The 17,913-nt window shown below is 39.1% G+C and overlaps 1 long non-coding RNA gene across 1 annotated transcript; it reads right to left on the reverse strand.

The window, feature by feature from the left end:
* Positions 1-12,258: 12,258 nt before the first annotated feature.
* On the reverse strand, positions 12,259-17,670 carry LOC121337702. Its single transcript, XR_005952932.1, has 3 exons — positions 17,625-17,670; positions 15,508-15,555; positions 12,259-12,503 (listed from the first exon to the last, which is right to left on the reverse strand). It is a non-coding gene; the product is annotated as an uncharacterized LOC121337702 (long non-coding RNA).
* Positions 17,671-17,913: the final 243 nt, after the last annotated feature.

Genomic DNA, 17,913 nt, shown 5'->3' on the forward strand with positions numbered 1-17,913 from the left:
TTGATAATAGACCAGGTCTGTATCCATGAAATGGGGGTAGTAATCTTTCCTTTTTCTGCTTTTAGACTGATACGTGATGACAAAGCACTCAAGGAAAAGGGTGTTTCTTACTATTTATGTACATAGTAGTTAGGCATTGTCTCATCTTAATGCTCTGCTCCTCTCTGTCATTTCAGAGAACTCTGATACCCAAAGCTCTGTGCCTTTCTTTTTTTTTTTTTTTTGCAGAGAGAATTTGTCAAGGCTCTTCATGACAAGACATTAATATTTATTTTTCTATGAAGCTGACAAAAGTAGAAAGAACAAAACCAACCCCTCAATCCCATCACCAAACTCCGCATTCAAAATCAGTTGAAAGAAAATCTACAGAAATTTACTTTCAATTATTTTAGGCAATGTATCTCCTTGTTTCTGGACCCCACCAGTGTAACATCAGGAGGTGAGTAGGGCTGCTTTATAGTACTTATCCAGGCTAGGCACGTTATGCTTGCAAGACTCTTCAAGGCCTGAGTGAAAGCAAAAGAGAGTGGATAAGAGGAATAGTATGTTAGGACTGCAATAGGGCAAGAAGCAGCACTGAAAAGGGAAAATGTGCTACAGCTAAAGTTTCTACCTGTCTCAGGTGACAAGAAAATTGTCTAACTTCTAATGCAGCAGAGACATTTAAAGATACCTATCATGTTCATGGTACCTCTCATGGGAATCATGACGTTTGCACACAGTTTAAAATCTGATGCAGAAAGGTTTTCTGTTCAAGAAAATGCTTAAGCTTAACTAGACAGAAATTTCCTAGTAAAAAAAAAAAAAATGGAAAAAATGCAATGCATTTATTTATAAAATGCAATTTTTTATTTCTATTTTCTCCAGGAAATATTTTCTTGGACTGAAATATTTTGATTTATTAATCAAATATTTAAATATCAAAGCGAATTGACATGAAACAGCGCAGAGTCTCAAGGTTCTCTCTTTATCTATAGTCCAGACCCACTGGTCAGATCTCTTTGCTCCAGCCAAGATAATGAGGTGTTCCAAAAAAAGTCTTCAACTACAAGCACAGATAAGAGAGATGTAATCTAGCAATGGAGCTTCATCCTGAGACGGGAAACAGCATTTGCAGGAGGCAGAATGATAACTCACTACACAAGTCTTGAGGCTGAATTCAGTGTTGAATGTTAATGAGTAGAATGAAATATTTCTAAACATTTTGTGCAACATTTATTTCAGTACTGTTTCAGTTTCTTAAAATCTTATTAAGAATGTTAACAAACTCTAAAAAATAAAAAAACCACCAATGAAAACTTGCCCACAGACCGAGTATTCTAATATATACCCACATTTTCACTTTATAAAATTTCTTGTGTCTCAACTTCTAAAGATTTGAACACATACTTTGAGGCTGACTTAAGTCAGAAGATAGTCCCCTTACTTGTCTGCAGATTGTGTATCATTCCATTCCCTATGAGATGGAAACCATTATCAAATTTTTTTTTCATTTACTTACAGCAGTATAGCTTTCCTACATTCTACTGCACTGGCTGAATCAGGACAGAAGACACCAGAGAAAATTTTGTACTTAACTCTGAATTTTGGTACTTCTGGATATTTATTTTGTTCTTACTCAAACTATTTTGAACCTTCTCAACACAGAAAGCTCATAAAGAATTTAGGATAGACTTTTACAACTACTAAGGTTTATTTTGATATTTACAATTTATTCTGTTACAAAAATTTTAAGTGAACCATTTTTTCTCCATCAATTCCTGCTGCTACCAGGGCAAAAGTAGAGGGTAAATAAATTGAGCCATTTAAAAAATTTTAAATATTTTTCTCATTTTAACTGAAGAATTTACTTCTAAAAAAATAATGCTGATGAATCACAGAAAGGTGGGATTATATCATAGTAGGGTCAAAAATACCTATGCAATTCCCCAAAACCATTTTCTAGAATTTTCAGAGCATTTCAGTACTGAATATTTTAGAAACTCTTAATCACCAAATCACCACACCATCCCCTATATTTAAAGTATCCTTCCCATTCAGCAGTACTTACATATTGAATTAGATTTACATCAAACTACCCATTTCAGTACCACATTCTGCCTTCAGCCCTGTTTCGGGACAGCTGGGTTTTGGTTTTTCTTTGTGATCTTATGCACTGGAAATGTTATGTTCTCACAATCATAAGGACTCTTTTGTGTTTGGTGGGTCCAGACTAAAGAAGAGCACTCAGCTCAAAACACAATTGAGTGTCTCACAATTGAGAACACTCAATTGCCAGACAAGTAAAATTTTTAACTTTGACTCAGAGTTAATTTCCTTAACCATTATCTTTCTTGCTTTCCACCTCCAAAACTGGTACCAACAGGAAAGCTTCAGCCATAAGGATATGAAAGGGAAGTTAAATGATGTAGTAGTTCAACTGCAAAAATTTAAAAAAAAAAAAAAAAACCCTGGTCCTTATGTAATTCTGTAATTCTAGACAAACTGATATTCCTCAGCAGTAGCACACCCTCTCCCTCTTTCTCTCACATAAAGACTATGGGTTGTCTACACAGAGACCATACTGAACATGAATATAAAGTGATATTAGATCAGAGTGGTTTCTCTGATTTGGAAGCGAATCAAACAAACGCAAATTAGGGCGGTTTTCTTTTTTTTTTCCCCCATAATGAGAAAGGCTTTGCATGACTTTAACGTAGTTTCATTAATCCAACTTACATCAATTAGCCTGGACTAATTTCCCAGAGAAGACAAGTACAAAATTCAGGTCTCACTGAATCAGCATTTGTACTAGCACAATAAAAGTAGTTGATTTTAAGTATATAGACTATGACGGTAAACCCAGTAACGTTCATTATGACTGTTCACATACCTGAAGAAAGACACAGTTTTAAGTGCTTACAATAAAGCAAAAGCATGAGGAGATAAAAAAAGGATTTTCAAAATGGGTAGTCTAAAGGAGCATAAAATAGAATTGCCATCAGACAAATGAAATATCAATATTGCTTTGTAAAGTAAGTGTTTCTTTATGGCAAGATGGATCAGTTCCATTAACATATGAATAGGTTTTCATAACATTACACTGTTTAAATAGAAACAGTCAAACCAGTGGAACTTATACTCTCTCCCTTTTAAAACTGATCCACATTGCTTCAATCTGCATCATCTATCAGCTCATGTGCAGATGTTCCTCTCACACCCAAGCTGGCTGGTCAGAGAAGTACTTGTTCCAGTCGGAGGTCACCTTCTCCCAGAGAGCATGGGACATCTGACAGAAATTGAAGGGTTTTTGCTTTAAGGATGCTTAGTTTGCTTGAGGCAAATTTGGCCTTTACCTGAAACACTAAAATCACACAGCTAGGTGCAAGTAATTTTGTCCAAAAGCAGATTAGGGCACATTTCCACAAACCTCCTATTAGGAAAGGGATAAAAGAATCTTTGGACAGAAGCTTTCCTGCCATCCCCATGGGACCCAGAAAACCACAAAGTCAGACAGGGCTATACAAGTGTATAGAATGAAAACCAGATTGAGGCTTCTGAGACAGTGGATGATAAAGGGCAAGAAGTAGCAAATCAAGAAAGATGCTGACATTATTTTGATGTGTCTCATCCTAGCTGCGCTCAGAAAGATCACAGCTCCCTCCCACTACTGGACTGCCTTATCACTGACCTGTGTTAGAGAACAGAAAATTTTGCCAGACCTATCAGTCTATGGCATAATAGCCTTTTCCAGTCCAGGTCATCCTGACTGAATCAAATTACACCAACAGAACTCAGCAGTAACTGGAGGTTAATCAGTAGAGTCTGGAGGGAATAATGTCTTCTCTTGGCCAGCGTCAGTGAAACAGGATGCCAGACCACAGCCTAGCCAAGCAAGGGTAAGCCAGAAATCGACATAAAATCAGACAAAGGGTTGCACAAGTGTTTCTGGTTTGTCCAAGAAACAAGCACAGAAACTACCTGATTATGAACAGACAAAGCAGGCAACATAAAGTCTATTTGCAAAGGCGTAGTGCAGAATGATGTATGTTTTAGTGAACCTAGACAGACCTGCTCCTTCCAACTGCTTCTCTCCTTCTGTCTTTTTTGTTCCCTACAGTGTGGGCAAGAGCTTCTGCCAACTGTTTCTCTGGTGGCCAAAAAACATCTGCCTTTTTGTCCCCTCACCATTTTACTTGGCCTGACTCTGAGGAAAATAGCATTAGTACTAGCTAAAGTCAGTTCCTTCTGGGTTTTTCCTCCTGGGGTTTTCCACAGAACAGCAACTTGAAAATAAGATAAGCAATGAGAAGGGCAGCACTTTAAGCAAAGGGAAACACCCTTCCAGCTTGTAATACTTGACAGGTTTGTGCTAGTACAAAGGATTTGTCTTTTCCATATCAGTCCCCTTTAACCACAAGGCAAATATGAATCAATGACAAAATGAGAGAAAGGGCAAGTTGAAGATGCTAAAGAGTCTGTGGAGGGAGGAAAGACAAACTCCTGAGAGCTGAGGACAGCAGTTCCAACATGATTAATACATGCATGGTCTTGAACGTAAGCACTAATGGCATGCAATAAAATTGAGCTGTCTAGGGAAATCAAGCAGGACACACTTTGCAACACCACAGCCTTCCTCTAGAGTTTAATTTTCATGTTTACCACTAACAAAATCCTTTCTCCAGGCCTCAGCACTTTCCTTGGTTTTCTCACAATTAGTCCTGCAGCTCAGGTGAGACAAATCCAGGGACCTGCTTGCTGATATGGGTGTAGCTCCACAGAAACCACAGTTACTTCAGCTTTCACAGACATTACATGATAGAAGTCAGAAGCATCTTTTACTGTCCTGCTAAGCCATGCAAATATGGGCTGTGCTTTTGTCCTGCCTGACCTCTGCAGTTCAGCTCTTGGGAAAAGGAGAAATTTCAGAAAAGCACTGTGGTTTACGTAGTATCCCTTTGTGACTCAAACTTTAGTGTACCAACAAAATTACACTTTTGAATAATGATGATGAAAAATTTTAGGAGTCTTAGTGATTGATTGCTTGCACATAGAAGTTTTAAATTTTCCACATTTATTCATGAGAGGGAGGTTGTCATTCCAAAAGATACAAAGCTCCCTCCCTTCAAATAAACAACAATTAGAGGGTTTTTTTTGGTTTTTTTTTTTGCTATCAAGCAGCAAAACCACCTAGCAGAGCACTCACTTAAGCCTCTTAAGGTATCACCATTTACACACAGTTCCAATTTATTTCCTTTGTGAGCTAGTTTATGTTTAATAGAATTTGACACTCCTAAATGCTCTGCTGAAACACTATCAAGGTACAAAACTAATAAAGATAATTACCCTTGCAGAGTGGAAAGCACTTCTGAATGGACTCATTGAACCACACTATATCTGTTGCAGAAGACTTTTTTCGAACACAAACAAAATTGGATCAGAATGCAGGCTATTAAGAAAAAATGCAGTATAATCCCTTGTAATTTACATCTTCCACATCACAATGTAGTCCAGGAATTGAAAATGCAATATTGAGTATGATGCAAACAGTTACAAAAGTTTAAATATAACAGGCCATGTATATCTACATAAGAAAAGAAAGGAGGGAAAATAGAGCGTATTGACTTGCTCTCTAAATAACTCTAAATAAGAGAAAACGTCTTGCACGTTGCCCTGGCACATCAGAGAAAACTGCCATGGGCTGATTTGCAAGCTATTAAAAATGACCTCTGCTAGTCACATAATGCAAAGAGATGCCAGCACCTGCCCACCAATTCCTGTCAGGGTTGAACTCATTCATTCTTCCTAGCTCCCTGACAGGTTGTGTTTTTCTTCTAATAGCAAGCACTAAACATGACGGATGTCCTCACCCTCCTTGCTTTGTCACTCATCCTCTGCCTGAACTGAAGTTTGCCACATGGGAGGAGCAAGCCCAGCCTGATGACTGGCACATTAACATATATGCTGGTCAACAGTTCTGCAGCTGGAATGAGCTGCTTTAGCCTCACAAAGTTAATGGAACTAAAACATTTTCAATGCAAACTGATAACTGACCCATCTTCTCTGTAATTACTCAAAGCAGTCAGATTTGTAAAGAACGGTAAACTATTTTGCTGTACCAGCTGAGTTGGATAAATTGGACAAAAAACCTAAGCCACCCGAAAATTTGTTTATATTTATTTGCTTGCTTTGTATGTTTGTTTATACAACTTATGATTTTGAACTACACTGTTCATACATATCAACACTGTTGTGTTGATACCCAAATTGACTCAGCTAGTCCTTGTGGATGAGGTGTACCCCACTTCTTTTAGGGTACCTAAGTTGCACCCGTACTGAGCAGAATCACTTTCCCCAGACCTGCTGGCTGCACCCTTGCCAGTGCAGCCTGATATATGCCAGGCCTTGCTGACTGCAAGGGATACACTGCTGGCTCTTGTTCAACTCTCCCACCAGAAACACATTTTCCTTCAGAGCTTCTTGCTGTTGCAGATGGCTCATGGCCTCTGCTGTAGCATGGGAATGTTTTGTCTCAGGTCAGGGTTTTTTTGTCTTGAAATTCATGAAGCATCTATCATCTCATTTTTCCAACCTGTCCATTTCCCCCTGAATAGCAACAATCCCTGCCAAAATACTGACTGCTCCCACCAAACTGGAATTCTCCCCAAAGCTGATGGGAGTCCACTCTCTCCCAACATCCAGATAATTAATAAAAACACTCAATAACCTTGGCCCAAATACTGATCTTTGAGGAACAGCACTGACAACAAGCTGCCAGCTGGGGCTTTGTGTTGCTACTGATAGTTCAGCCAATTTTCCAGCCACCTTATTATCTGTTTATCTACTCTACATATCATCAGTTTGGCTGTTTGGAGATTAGCAGACCATAGTAAAAGACCTTCTAAAATCAAGGTATGCACAGCATCCATGGATCTTGTCTTATCTACAGAGCATTCCTTCATCACAGAAGGTTGTCTGTTTGGTCCTGCATAATTTGTACTTGTAAATCCATTCTTCCCATCCTCAGTGAGATTTCTCCCTGTCATACAGCTGAAATTGGCTACCAATAAGGATTTGCTCCATGACCACAGAGGACTAATGTAAAGCTGACTTGCTTTAGTTTCCTGCCTCTTGCCCTTCTTTAAGATGAGTGTGATGCCTGTCTTTTTTTTGTTTTGTTTTGTTTTTAATAAACCCTTCTTAGCTGCCATCATCTTTTAAATGTGCTAGAGACCGGCCTTAAAATTATATGGGTGAGCTCCCAAAATACATTTTTTTTGGTCCTATAGACTTGCTTACAGTCAATTACATGAAGCACTCCTTACTTCACCTTCTTGTAGTGTGGATAAGGATTCACTTAGGTCCTGCTAATAAAACCAGGAACCTGATGGCCAGTGGACAGAACATGCAAGTGAAAAAAAATCAAGTCAAGGACTGAGCATCTTTTCCCTGTCTTTTGTCATTAGGTATCCTGGTCCATGGAGTAGAAGGTTCACATTTTCTAGTTTTTATTTTGGTACAGAGGTACTGCAGAATTTTTTGTCAGCCTTCACAATACTTGCTAGTTTAATCTCCAGCAAATCCTATTCAATCAGAGTACACTGAGGTGGATTTTTATTTTGAGATTAAAGGACCCATGAGCATGCATGTATTTTTGAATCCATGTTTCAGTTCTGTTAGTTCAAGAAAGGAAAGATATTCTTTACTTTTCATACATAGTTAAGGAAAGCTCTTCCACCTGCCCACCCCTATTAGACCTTCTTGGTTTTCTCTGTGCTTGTTCAGCTTCCTTTTTGACCAGCCCAGTAGAAAGGTGAAAATGGAAAGAAAAACTCCCTCAAGAGATGTAAAAAGAGTGGCTGCTTCCAAGCATATATCACCATTTTGTACAACAGGAAATCAAACAACTACCACTTATTTCTTCATTTAAATTATCTGTTCACTCATCTTACTATTGATTTTTTTCTTTTACAGTAGGAAAAATCTGAAGAAATAAGATGATAATACAATGTTCTCCTGCACACATACACTTCACATCAATGCTTGACATCCTGCATTATCCAAAGCTATTAAGTAGAAGCCTGAAACTGGAGTCAGTCTTGCATAAAAAGTTAAAAATGCCATACTCTTTTTAAAATCAATTTACCACTGTGCTCACCATGGTCTCTGGAGAAAGACATTAGACCATCTTCAGAAGAGGTTATTGAATCATTGTTTCTTCAACAATGGTTTTCAATTACAAAAAAAAGGGCTCTATTTTGCAAATCCTTACTTGTGGCCTAGACACACATGCACAACTGCACAGACAGGATGAATGGGAAGGATTACCAAATAATGCATGAGGTCCTGTTGGCTTCACAGGGGTCAAGCGCTTGACTTAACTTTCAGGTTTCCAGGCTATGACCTTCAGCAAGTAGAAGGAAAAGACCTGGAATCGGATCTTTGTGACTAAAATAAAGCAACCAGTGAGTCAAATTGTAATGTAGTCTTAAGAGTGTTTAGGAAAGAACACTTCACACTGTACAATGGATTTGCTTAGGAGAGTTGACTCACTGGCTTTTTTGAAAATGAAGAGTAACCACGTGGTTTGTACAGCTGGGGGTAAAAAGACCCGTTCAACAGCCGAAGCGTAGTCTCATGTTCATTATTATTGTATCATATTCTTCTGGTGCCTAGAAGGTGCATGACGCTTCACAGAAAAGCAAAAACAATTTTGAAAGATGCAGAGGGTCTAAATTAAACTTCCACAGTGGACAGGAGCACAAAAACTCCTATTGCAAATACTGTTATTTAGGCAAGTTTGTGTGCTTCAGAAAGCAATAAAGGGGAATGAGCACTGTCCTGATCTGTTTATCAGGGATATCTGTACAAGAAATAGGCAAGGAACTATCTGTGGAAAAAAGACCTGGGTGACAAGGGGCAATTGATGACAGATAATATATAGCAGCAGCATAAGAGTTCCTTGCCCACAGCAGTGGGGTTGAAACTTCATGACCCTTGAGGTCACTTTCAACCCAAACCACTCTATGACTCTATGATAAGTCTTTTGATGAGTCATTTGCATATAAGGAATGTTAAGGAAACCTCTCTGTCTAACCATTCAGGAGGCACTCTGGAAGTCACACTCCCACTACTGGATACTTTCACTGTGAAGACTGAAGCCCCTTTGCAGTGGGTAGCTCCAGTGAGCTCATGGGTGTCCCACCTGACTCCCTACACACCCCACTCTCACGCAGTCAGACCAGGCTTCCTTATTGATTTGACCCCAGGCTTCCCACAGCAGAGCCTAAAACCTCTGGATTCATAAAGCAATTTATTCATGGTGCAATAACAGAGTAACAGCTCAAGTTGTCCATCCGTGCAAAGCCTGGGGTCTTCCTGCTGAGTCAGCGTCTTCTGCAATGTCTCTGGAGCTGCTGTCATTCTCCTGGCTGGTGACACAGGTCTTCATGCCCTTTGTTGTGCAAAGAGATAGCAGCTCAATCTGCAGCTTGTACACCTAGCTGCCTGCACTCAGTGTATTCCTCAGCTAGGAGAAAGGTCAAAGCAGGAACCGCTAACAAGGGAGTTTTAGCAAGGTATTACAGAAGTGTCAGGGTTGCAGGGCAAGGGGAGACACTAAAGACCAGGTAACAGCTCTAAAAGACCATAGGAACAAGATGTAAAACCTGCAGAACCTTATCTCTACCAGAGTTTATGATTTATCTAAAGGTTTGTTGGGCAAGGCTCTTCCTTTTAGATAAAAAAAAGGGCTACACAGCACAGGGACACCTATCCCGTGACAGTCAGTAGAGGCAACAACCAGGGAGGCAGGTCTGGAGGACTCTCAAAGACTAGAACACAAATTATGGAATATATCAGCTAAAAGAGGACAGGTATCTAGCACTATTATCTTTCTGAGTGCCCAGCTGGTATTGAAAACAAGCTTAAGAAGGGAGTGTCATGCTGAGGGCAATCACAGAGAGGAGAAATTTCGTTCTTTCAAAAGGTAGAGAAACTATGGTACAGATTAGACACCGAGTCTGACAGAAATTCCCCTCAAACAAAAAAAATGCCACAGGAATTTTGTTCTCTGTCTCATGTACTGCACAAACAGATATGGAAAAAGGAAGGAAAAGGACAATGACTGGGGAGTAAGGTGGCTTTTTTGCAGTATTTGACCTAAGCACAGAAGTGCAAAAAAATATAGGATGTCATGACTCATGTGGTCATGAATAAGGGGGACACTTTCATTAGAGGAAATCAAATCTAGAGTTTTCCTCAGAGACTGCTTAGATGGAAGAAAAAAATTGTCATAAAATACTTTAATAAACAAACTCATAGTGAAATTATATTGTTCCATCCCTCTATGGAGTGTATTAATGTCAAGCCCATTCCAGCGACAATGGAAAGGGACAACTTCAACATTTCATGAGCCTTACAGAATAACAAAATCAGTCCAAAATCTTCCACTGCTAATTTAAAAAGGATGGTGGTGGGGGAAAGGAGTTGGAGGACAAAGAGTCCTGAAACTGTAACATGTTAAACAAATAGATGCATCCTACACTCCGTTAGGACTCTACTGGATGTTGCCTGTATAGTTTAATTAACAATAACTATCCACCCCCTGTTTTGCTGCTAATGTAATCTCAAAAGCACTACACTAATTCCACTTGCAGATTTTATGGTAACATTTAAATTTAAATTCTCTGAGTACACTTAACTACACATTCAATGCAGATTTAATAAGGTGGTTTATAGGTTCATTAAGTAGCAATTGATTATTAACTCTTTGCTGACCTAGAGATGTGAATATTTGGTAAAGAATGGCATATTATAGAAAAGAGAGTCTGCCTAATACGCTAACTTCTTAGCTGACTCCTTAACTCATCAGGCTAAACCATCTTTGTGCATTCAGTAGTGAACATGGGGTCAAAGCTGTGGCAAGATGCCCATAATCTTCACTATGAGCAGTAAGTTTTATATTGTGATGGTTTTGTAGTAAAAGCGGGTTTTGTAGCAAGCAGACTTTGTCCTCACTAGGAAAACTATTGCTAAATTAAAATATATTGGTAGTAATAACTTTAAATTTTCTTCCATTTTATTGACCTTGTGAACACAGCTGGAAAGATCCTCTCTAACTCAAAAAGTGGTTCAGGAAGCACAAATCTGATGGGAAGCCCAAAGACCATGTTTGGTAGCACAACTCAGCCCCCAGCAGACAAGAGCAGTGCTCTGCCCACACTCATCTGCTCAGCTCAGGGTGGGTTCCACACTTAGTGACAAATGACAGGGGATGCGCTTGTTGACATCAGGATGATACTAAGGTACATTCAGAAGTGGGGCCCTTTATGTAAAGTGCATTACTACCCATAACATTCTCATGTTATCTGCAATTCAAAAAACACCCAAAAAACTGCTCACTTTATCCTTAATTATTAATAATCCTACTTTGCATGTCTTTGGACTCCTTTACTATTGCCACTGAGCTGGGAAGCACCACTTATATGTCTGTTCTCAATATTTTTCATGAAGAGGATTTGGAGAATTCTAGTTTCATCATTCAGACTCAACAACACTTCAGGTAATTTCTTCACTGTTGTGTGATACTAAAGTTTACCAGGCTTCAAGGCTGATCAAATCTGTTTAACCCAAACTGGCAAAATTTTAAGAGCATTTCCCAGACCAAAAAAAAGCATTCACTTGACCTTTCAGCAGGATATTTACATAACAAGTAGGTGGTACTCTTTAGCATTTCACCTTACAGATAACACTCTATGCTTGAAAGCAGCTTATTACCAGCACCCACTGTGCTCTGCAGAGATATAGATAGTACTATTTTTTGAATCTTGCTTCAAGAACTGAATAAAAAAGAAGTAAACAAACAAAAGCCAATTGCACTGAAAAGAACATGTCCAAACCCTGCTGTATATTCGCCAGGCTTGACATGTTCAGAGACAGCTGAGGTACATGTAGAGTTTCTACCAAGTAATTGAATGGCTTTCCTCTAAATTTCCTGAGAACAAACTCTATTGATTACTGGTTTAGCCATCACAGCACCAATTTATTTTGTCCCATTTCATGAAAACAGAAACAAAAGCCTTCCTCTTACCCAGGTGAAGAGGTGCACAGGACAGGAGCTTCACAGCTTCGTCCTTATAACCTGCTTGCTGCAGTCCACAGATCTGAGCTCAGGCTGTGTTGCGCTACTAATGGAATAATCAGGCCCCTCACACCTAATAAAGTACAACTTTATTAACTTAATTCAAATAATTCCCTTGTGCATGTGCAATTCTTGAGCTCAGTTATAATGACTTTAATGAAGAAAGCAAATCTTTTGCTAGTTAAATGCCAAACGTGCTTTTTCCTTCAAGTTTTTCTTCTACTTTCATTAACAAGCTCCCTTTCCAAATAGCTGTGTGCATGCAAGGAGTGAACTCGGATCCGCATATCCAATTAAACCAGCTCATACAATCACAGCATGCCTTGGGATCAGCAGTTCAGACATGTTTTTTGAGATTAGGTATAAAGCCCGGTTCCTTCCTCTGAAATTGAAAAACAAAAAGATCATTTTACATTCCAGATAAATTAACTCATTGCCAGAATATCCTTCTTAATTGTTCCAATGATAACAAGCAGGACAGACATTCTAACATGCTAAGAGACTGCAAAAATATAACCCATTCTTTACATTATACTTACTAGGTTTGCTAAACTATAGAACACTTGTAAACATTAATTAGAAAAAAATCTCTGTAAGTAATCATGGAATCTGGGATCCAAATCCAGAACTAAGTTTCATGGCTAGCTGCAGTTAAAACTGTGGGTTAAACTAAAAGCGTCATCCCCTGCTTTAACAGTCAGTAGGTTTTCTGTATCTCAAAGAAAGAAAATACATTAACAAAAAAGTTTTGTTTATGAACAGAAAAAAAGACACCCAAACACAACAACAAAGAAAAGAAATAACCAGCCACCATTTCAAATGTATTTATCCAAATAGATATCCTAAATTTAACCATGATTGATGAAAGAAGCCATTAGTCTTTTGAAAGAAGACTGAAAATACCCTTATTTCGTTCCTGGCTTTATTTCATGCTTTGTGGATACATGGTTAACATCCCAAAAAGCTTCTTGTGTCACATTTCAATAAACTTGAGATCTGTAATAAAGCTTAAATTATACTTTACTTCTATTAAAACATTTTTCTCTTCTCTGGATCACATCAGCCAAACCCATAAATTAGCATAGGCAATATGTCTACTCTGCTATAAAAAGTAAATAGAATTGGTAAACACTCACCTGTTATTTTTGTACATTTCTGTTTATGTCAAGAAACACACTGCTTACTGAGTATCTCAAACAAAAGCATTTAAACACATAAAGAAACCTCCTCTTTATTTGTTTTAGGCATTAGCTTAACTGAAAATCCTTCAGAAATCACTTTTCGGCCTGATATTCTGCAGTAGCTCCTCTGAACTCCAGAGGCCACGTCCTCAGCTCATGTGGATCACCACTGTTTCATTGGCATCAGCTGAGCTTAACAAACATGCAGAAGTGGAGGAGCTCACCCCAGGGATTGCTGTGCTATCAATTAGGGTGCACACTAGCAATGAAAAATAAGAAAAGGAGGGCTTTACTTCTGTCCTCTGCATATCTGTCTCAAAGTTGAAAAGGTGTTTGAAAGGCCTCACCTTGTTAAGGAGCAGATTTTAATAGACTCATAACATGGCTTGAATTGAAAAGGACCTTAATGATGTATTTCTAACCTCCCCCAGCCTATTCTGTAATATGTGATCTAAACCTACTCTCAGTTTGAATACATTCTCCCTTCTCCTGTCCCCACCTGCCATTGTAAAAGTCCCTCTTCATCTTTCCTGTAGGCTCCCTTCAGGTGCTGGAAGGCTGCAATTAGACCACCCCCTAGACTTTTTATTTTCCAGGCAGAACAAACCAAATTCCCTCACCCTTTCCTCATAGGAGAGAGCTTTCCACCCCTCTAATTGTCTTGGTAACCCAATTCCAGACTCATTCCGATAGGCCAAAGCTCATTCTAGGCTGGGAACCCCAGAGCTGGATGCAGGTGGCAAAGCTGGCCATGCTGCTTTTGATGCAGCCCAGGATAAATTTGGCTTTCTGTGCTGTCAGTGCCAGCTCCTGTCCAGCCTCTCATCCACCAACAACTCCAAGTCCTTCTCAGCAGTTTCAAGACTTCTTTAACCACTGAGTGCCCTTCAGCAGTATGAATGACCTTCCTTTTAAAGTGACTGTAATAGATAAGCCAAGAAAAATAATAAAAAAAGCCAAAACACCTTTCATTTTGATGAGAGTGAAAGTTTTTTTCTTCCTTGCATGCAGAATTTCTTCCCTTCTCTACCAACAGATTTAGTCTTCCACGAACCCATCATGGTCAAACTGAGATTTCAGTACCAAAGTGTTTGAACGGGACTGACAAAATGAGTGACATCCATCAGAGAGTGGTGTTTAAAGGTATGGCAGTGAGTATTAAAGCTCCCATTGACATCCATTGGGAAGATCTGCCTAATTTTGTAAATAGGCTCATCCTTCACAAGTAAAGCAAGTGTTCCAACTACATGCCAGCATTTGCACAGCACTGCCTTAGCCTGCAGTACTCTACATGATGCTGAAAGAAATATGTTGTGTCTCCAAAACACAACAATCAAAAATGTAGGATTTAACTTAACTCTCTAGTGTGCATGTGCTGTGACATAGCTTTTATTTACTTGATTCCCCTCCCCTGAAACTCTTCACTCAGAAGGCATGGTAGGGAAATCATTAAGGGAAAAACACATGTGACCAATAGGGTCTCTAACTTGTTTTAATCTGATACTGGATATGCCTAGGGCAACTGTTCTGCACCAAATGATCATATGCAGAGTAGGAAGAGCTCTAATGATAATTTCTAATACAAAAACTATGTACATTGTTTTAAGGAAATGCATGAAATGTGATCATGAGAGAGCTTTCCAGCAGAAATGGTGAACACGATTGTACAGAGAACTAATAAAACCTTAAAAATTGCACATTTCCTTGATCATTCAAACTCAGAAAGAGGAGTCTGTTACCAGAAGAGGTGCAATGAAAGTCTTCTAGTACAATCAGAGAAAAAAAGAACTCTTTTTTTTTTACATAAGAAAACTAAAAATCTTGGCTAACCTAGTCAGAGAAAGGCAAAGGGGCATATGATTGCTAGTTATAACAGGGAGTGAGAAGGAATAGTAAGGAATTAAAGAATTAATCAAAATAAGTACATTTCTACAAGAACTAATAGGTATAAAGTTGCCAAAATAGGTTTAGACAGAAGACTATAATAATTTGTCCAGCCTGCTGAGCCATGAGATTTTTACATAGCAACAAAGGCAGAATAATGAACCATTCTCTAAAATGGAGCTTGAGAGGTTTCTGTGTAATGTTAGGCTACAGAGCAGACTGTGAGGCTCTGAAAATCTCTACTTGGGCACATAAATGGGATTGCTCATAGTCACAGGTGTCTGGGGGTAGCTGAAAAGTCAACTTCTTTTCCTCACTCACCTTGGAGGTCTCTTCCTCTTTTACTCTCAGATTGCTTTGTGTTCCTAACTTGGAAGAAATAGACAAAGTTACACATTGGTGGCACACCTGTATGTGTGCTCTTGAATAGAGAACAACACAAGAGCAGGTGAAGATGCAAATGCAAATGATAGTCAGAAATCATAGACAAAGAAAGCTTGCTGACACTGCAACACACAGAATTCAAGAATGGATCAAAGCCATCAGCCTCTGGAAGGAAATCATACTGCTAATGCTCCCATTCAATCAGACAATGGATATATTTCCAGCTCAATTTGTTAAGTTTGAGTAAGAAGAAAAATAACAAGGACTAATGTTCCTGAACAAGGGAAATTATGCCTAAACTTCTTTGCAGAGGCACACTGTGGGGAAAAAAACCCACAAGCTTTGCTCTGAATGCTGCATTACAGCCATCCTTATAAAGACTTCACATTTCTCCTGACCTTAAAAGAAACATTTTCCTCAGGAGAAAGGAGCAGATGGAGTCAGGCTTTCCACAGCAATGGGTTTTACCAAGAAAACAGTGGGCAGAAGGCCCTCAGGGGAATCCCTCTGCAAGCATGAAGCAACACATCTCCTGTTGGGACAAAGAAGCCCTGGAATCTTTTATAGCATGGTTTAAGCCCCAGGAATATTCTATAGCATGGCTTAATTTATTGCTCCATTAGTACAACAGCTATTCAATTTAAGCTGGAGCTTAAGTTATTTGAATGTTGCATAAGAATGATAAGCACTGCTGATAACAGGGCAGAGGGGGCCCTGTGGCACACAGTTGTCTTGGATGCAGAGCCATTCACTTTTGGCGCATTCAAAGTAAGACAGATACAGAAAGGTTTAAGCAAAGCAGTGGGGAAACAATTCTTGTGGCTTTTTCCTCTTTGTTTCCAAAAGTTAGTCTTGTACTTGCATGCACAAGTCTGCAGATGTTGTTGTGGTACACACCTCCCTCTCTGCCCTTACACTGCATATCACCAGCTAAGACTGAGGATTCAAGTGAATCCAAAACCTGAAATTTAGGAGTCTACAAAACAGAATTAATGTTAGAGCTAAGTAACCTTATGTGCCCCCTAACCTACAGACTGCTCAGCAGGCCCTGCTGATGCTAAAATGTTTACTAACATGCTCTGCCAGGATATCAAGTAGGTATCTTCTCCATTCCTGAGGTCACATTCTTTTTGACTTCGCTGTCAGACAACAAGATTAGCTGAAAAGCCTGTAGGTATCATGTCTGAGTTCATCGGCTCAAATACCTTACAGATGAGGATTTCAGGAGCAGGTGGTCAGCTCATTAAATCCTGATTCACGTCAGCAGACCCTCTCCTTCTTTGAGATGTTTCTGCCCCTTCCCTCCTCTCCAGCTTTCTGGGCTGGGGATGAGTGTGCCTACCCCTTTGAAGGCATACCAAATGCCCTCTTCAATGTGTTTGGTCCAGTCTCTCAGCACAAAAATCTGCAGCTGTTCTGGAGATGATAAGACAGGCTTAGGGCAGAGACTAGCCAGATCTGAAATTGTTGTCATCTTAATATACAGGACCTTAATCATATACATGCAATCCCAAAGGACTACAGGTGGAAGACTTAAAAAATTTAAAAAGCAGGGGAGAAGTGGCATCAAAAACCCCAGTATTTTCTCCTTCATTTTTTAATTTGACGTTTTTCTCAAAGTGTTTGGGATTCTCCACGGTAACTGATGGTGATCTATGAATAAGACTGTGCTGAAATTACAATGGTTGGCCCTTTTACATAGCAATTAACAGCAAATTGTCATGACAGAGCCCTCTGTGACAAAACTTTGTGTAAGTGGCCAAAACCACAGGATACATTTCATAATGATCCCAGCCATTAGATGAAAATGGTTTTGGCATTGAAAACACGAACAAATAGAAAAAAAATAGCAACTGATTCTTAATTTTTTTGCACATTTTGGTTCGTAGTTTTTGTTTTGTTTCCTTCCTCCTCCTCCCTCCGCAGTGAGATAGCACTTTATTTATGGGGCTGAATTTCCAAATTTTTTTAACATGGTCTGCTTTAAATTCAAGTTTGAAAGTAACAGACAACACTATTTATTTTAACATGGTCTGCAAACCTTTCTCTCTTACCTCGTCTTCCATTCCTGAGGAAAAGAAAGTAGCACAGAGAAAGTTCCTTCCTGATCCCCCTATAGGGTCACGGAGTTCTCGCCAACAGCTCATTGTTAAAAAAGGTTTTGCTCCCTCTGCTGGCTATTCTGTCCTGATATAGCATCAAAGTGAGGAGCAACTGTGACATCAACGACAAAGTTTCAATGAAACAAACATAGCTAAATACAAAATCCACAATCATCCTCTACATAGCCTTCGAGTAAATCCAATTTGCACTTAAATAATCTAGCAGAATCACTTTATTCTC

Source organism: Onychostruthus taczanowskii, unplaced genomic scaffold (genome assembly GCF_017590055.1).
Source record: "Onychostruthus taczanowskii isolate IOZ18803 unplaced genomic scaffold, ASM1759005v1 scaffold28, whole genome shotgun sequence".
Classification (NCBI taxonomy): domain Eukaryota; kingdom Metazoa; phylum Chordata; class Aves; order Passeriformes; family Passeridae; genus Onychostruthus; species Onychostruthus taczanowskii.